Below are 4472 nucleotides of genomic sequence, written 5' to 3'. Positions count from 1 at the left end.
TTACTTCGACCACACCCTATTTTGAATCATAACACAATGTCCTTGCTTAATTTGATATTTCTCCTTACATCTCATCAAATAACTCAATACAACTCATCTCCCCCCTTTTAAAATATAGAATTTTAAACGTTCTTTACAGCTTACAACAGATAGGCAGAGTTTAACACAATCCCAAAAAATGAAAGTCTGCTTACCTGTCGTTCAGGATGAAACTGTATCCCGTTCGTAGACGCCAATCTGTTATGAGTTTCTCGGGTATCAAGTAATTCATGATGCAAGAAGATATTTAACACTTAGATGGAGAGTTGATGCAAAGTATTTAATTGATTACCGGGTTCACATAACAAACGGCACATGCATTGCCTCCTGTCATACGAACTCTGGACAAAGGAAATCTCTCAGTTTATATACTTAATGTTACACGTTTTTTCAACAACATCTGGTAACCATCAGTGGGCACTCCCCACTCTGATGTTATTACCTTGTACCCCAAGTCAGTATATTCCATCTATCAATCATTCTAAGATAAACCCTAGTAAGCTCCCTCGACATAATGGAATCCTTGGCATTCAAACCCTGTGGCACCAAGAGTTACCTATCTAACGGATTTAACTTTGTTCCCACAACACTATGACAAGACGTTATATCACACTGTAATGCATGGAGGAGGAGGTGTTATGGTGTGGGGGTGCTTTGCTGGTGACACTGTCTGTGATTTATTTAGAATTCAAGGCACACTTAACCAGCATGGCTACCACAGCATTCTGCAGCGATACGCCATCCCATCTGGTTTGGGTTTAGTGGGACTATCATTTGTTTTTCAACAGGACAATGACCCAACACACCTCCAGGCTGTGTAAGGGCTATTTTACCAAGAAGGAGAGTGATGGAGTGCTGCATCAGATGACCTGGCCTCCACAATCACTCGACCTCAACCCAACTGAGATGGTTTGGGATGAGTTGGACGGCAGAGTGAAGGAAAAGCAGCCAACAAGTGCTCAGCATATGTGGGAACTCCTTCAAGACTGTTGGAAAAGCATTCCAGGTGAAGCTGGTTGAGAGAATGCCAAGAGTGTGTAAAGCTGTCATCAAACCAAAGGGTGGCTATTTGAAAAATCTAAAAAATAAAATATATTTTGATTTGTTTAACACTTTTTAGGTTTCTACATGATTCCATATGTGTTATTCCATAGTTTTGATGTCTTCGCTATTATTCTACAATGTAGAAAATAGTTTTTAAAAAAACAAAACAAAATTTGAATGAGTAGGTGTGTCCAAACTTTTGACTGGTACTATATATATATATATATATATTTTTTTTAACAAAAGTAGTGCACTGGGCCTTTTAGTCCTGTATTAGTAAAGATATAGCAGTCTGTAGCGCAGGCAAAAATAATCCAGCACCCCCACCCCCAAACATCTTCTCGCGGCTATGGACTAGTTTAACACCTGCCCTTCTTACGCTCTCTCTTTTTGTCTCCAGAGACTCTGGAGGCCCCCTGAACTGCCAGGTCAATGGTCATTACTACGTCCACGGAGTGACCAGCTTCGTGTCGACCCAGGTATGTTACACCCAGAGGAAGCCCACCGTCTTCACCTGCGTGTCTGCCTACATCAGCTGGATGAACGGGGTACCTACCATAGATATCCATGTTTATAATATATAACTGATACAGTGAGGGAAAAAAGTATTTGATCCCCTGCTGATTTTGTACGTTTGCCCACTGACAAAGACATGATCAGTCTATAATTTTAATGGTAGGTTTATTTGAACAGTGAGAGACAGAATAACAACAACAAAATCCAGAAAAACGCATGTCAAAAATGTTATAAATTGATTTGCATTTCAATGAGGGAAATAAGTATTTGACCCCTCTGCAAAACATGACATAGTACTTGGTGGCAAAACCATTGTTGGCAATCACAGAGGTCAGACGTTTCTTGTAGTTGGCCACCAGGTGTGCACACATCTCAGGAGGGATTTTGTTCCACTCCTCTTTGCAGATCTTCTCCAAGTCTTTAAGGTTTCGAGGCTGACGTTTGGCAACTCGAACCTTCAGCTCCCTCCACAGATTTTCTATGGGATTAAGGTCTGGAGACTGGCTAGGCCACTCCAGGACCTTAATGTGCTTCTTCTTGAGCCACTCCTTTGTTGCCTTGGCCGTGTGTTTTGGGTCATTGTCATGCTGGAAAACCCATCCACAACCCATTTTCAATGCCCTGGCTGAGGGAAGGAGGTTCTCACCCAAGATTTGACAGTACATGGCCCCGTCCATCGTCCCTTTGATGCGGTGAAGTTGTCCTTCAAATCGCACCAACTGTTGTCACCTTCTCACCAAGCTGCTTGGTGATGGTCTTGTAGCCCATTCCAGCCTTGTGTAGGTCTACAATCTTGTCCCTTACATCCTTGGAGAGCTCTTTGGTCTTGGCCATGGTGGAGAGTTTGGAATCTGATTGATTGATTGCTTCTGTGGACAAATGTCTTTTATACAGGTAACAAGCTGAGATTAGGAGCACTCCCTTTAAGAGTGTGCTCCTAATCTCAGCTCGTTACCTGTATAAAAGACACCTGGGAGCCAGAAATCTTTCTGATTGAGAGGGGGTCAAATACTTATTTCCCTCATTAAAATGCAAATCAATTTATAACATTTTTGACATGCGTTTTTCTGGATTTTTGTTGTTGTTATTCTGTCTCTCACTGTTCAAATAAACCTATCATTAAAATTATAGACTGATCATTTCTTTGTCAGTGGGCAAACTTACAAAATCAGCAGGGGATCAAATACTTTTTTCCCTCACTGTATATATATATATATATATATATATATATATATCAGTGGGGAGAACAAGTATTTGATGCACTGCCGATTTTGCAGGTTTTCCTACTTACAAAGCATATACAGGTCTGTAATTTTTATCATAGGTACACTTCAACTGTGAGAGACGGAATCTAAAACTAAAAACCCAGAAAATCACATTGTATGATTTTTAAGTAATTAATTTGCATTTTATTGCATGACATAAGTATTTGATACATCAGAAAAGCAGAACTTAATATTTGGTACAGAAACCTTTGTTTGCAATTATAGAGATCATACGTTTCCTGTAGGTCTTGACCAGGTTTGCACACACTGCAGCAGGGATTTTGGCCCACTCCTCCATACAGACCTTCTCCAGATCCTTCAGATTTCGGGGCTGTCGCTGGGCAATACGGATTTTCAGCTCCCTCCAAAGATTTTCTATTGGTTTCAGGTCTGGAGACTGGCTAGGCCACTCCAGGACCTTGAGATGCTTCTTACGGAGCCACTCCTTAGTTGCCCTGGCTGTGTGTTTCGGGTCGTTGTCATGCTGGAAGACCCAGCCACAAACCACCTTCAATGCTCTTACTGAGGGAAGGAGGTTGTTGGCCAAGATCTCGCGATACATGGCCCCATCCATCCTCCCCTCAATACGGTGCAGTCGTCCTGTCCCCTTTGCAGAAAAGCATCCCCAAAGAATGATGTTTCCACCTCCATGCTTCACGGTTGGGATGGTGTTCTTGGGGTTGTACTCATCCTTCTTCTTCCTCCAAACACGGCGAGTGGAGTTTAGACCAAAAAGCTCTATTTTTGTCTCATCAGACCACATGACCTTCTCCCTTTCCTCCTCTGGATCATCCAGATGGTCATTGGCAAACTTCAGACGGGCCTGGACATGCGCTGGCTTGAGCAGGGGGACCTTGCGTGCACTGCAGCATTTCAATCCATGACGGCGTAGTGTGTTACTAATGGTTTTCTTTGAGACTGTGGTCCCAGCTCTCTTCAGGTCATTGACCAGGTCCTGCCGTGTAGTTCTGGGCTGATCCCTCACCTTCTTCATGATCATTGATGCCCCACGAGGTGAGATCTTGCATGGAGCCCCCAGACCGAGGGTGATTGACCGTCATCTTGAACTTCTTCCATTTTCTAATAATTGCGCCAACAGTTGTTGCCTTCTCACCAAGCTGCTTGCCTATTGTCCTGTAGCCCATCCCAGCCTTGTGCAGGTCTACAATTTTATCCCTCATGTCCTTACACAGCTCTCTGGTCTTGGCCATTGTGGAGAGGTTGGAGTCTGTTTGATTGAGTGTGTGGACAGGTGTCTTTTATACAGGTAACGAGTTCAAACAGGTGCAGTTAATACAGGTAATGAGTGGAGAACAGGAGGGCTTCTTAAAGAAAAACTAACAGGTCTGTGAGAGCCGGAATTCTTACTGGTTGGTAGGTGATCAAATACTTATGTCATGCAATAAAATGCAAATTAATTACTTAAAAAATCATACAATGTGATTTTCTGGATTTTTGTTTTAGATTCCGTCTCTCACAGTTGAAGTGTACCTATGATAAAAATTACAGACCTGTATATGCTTTGTAAGTAGGAAAACCTGCAAAATCGGCAGTGCATCAAATACTTGTTCTCCCCACTGTATATATATATATATATATATATATATA

Source organism: Coregonus clupeaformis, chromosome 12, assembly GCF_020615455.1.
Source record: "Coregonus clupeaformis isolate EN_2021a chromosome 12, ASM2061545v1, whole genome shotgun sequence".
Taxonomy (NCBI): Eukaryota; Metazoa; Chordata; class Actinopteri; order Salmoniformes; family Salmonidae; genus Coregonus; species Coregonus clupeaformis.
This window is presented reverse-complemented; position numbering follows the sequence as displayed.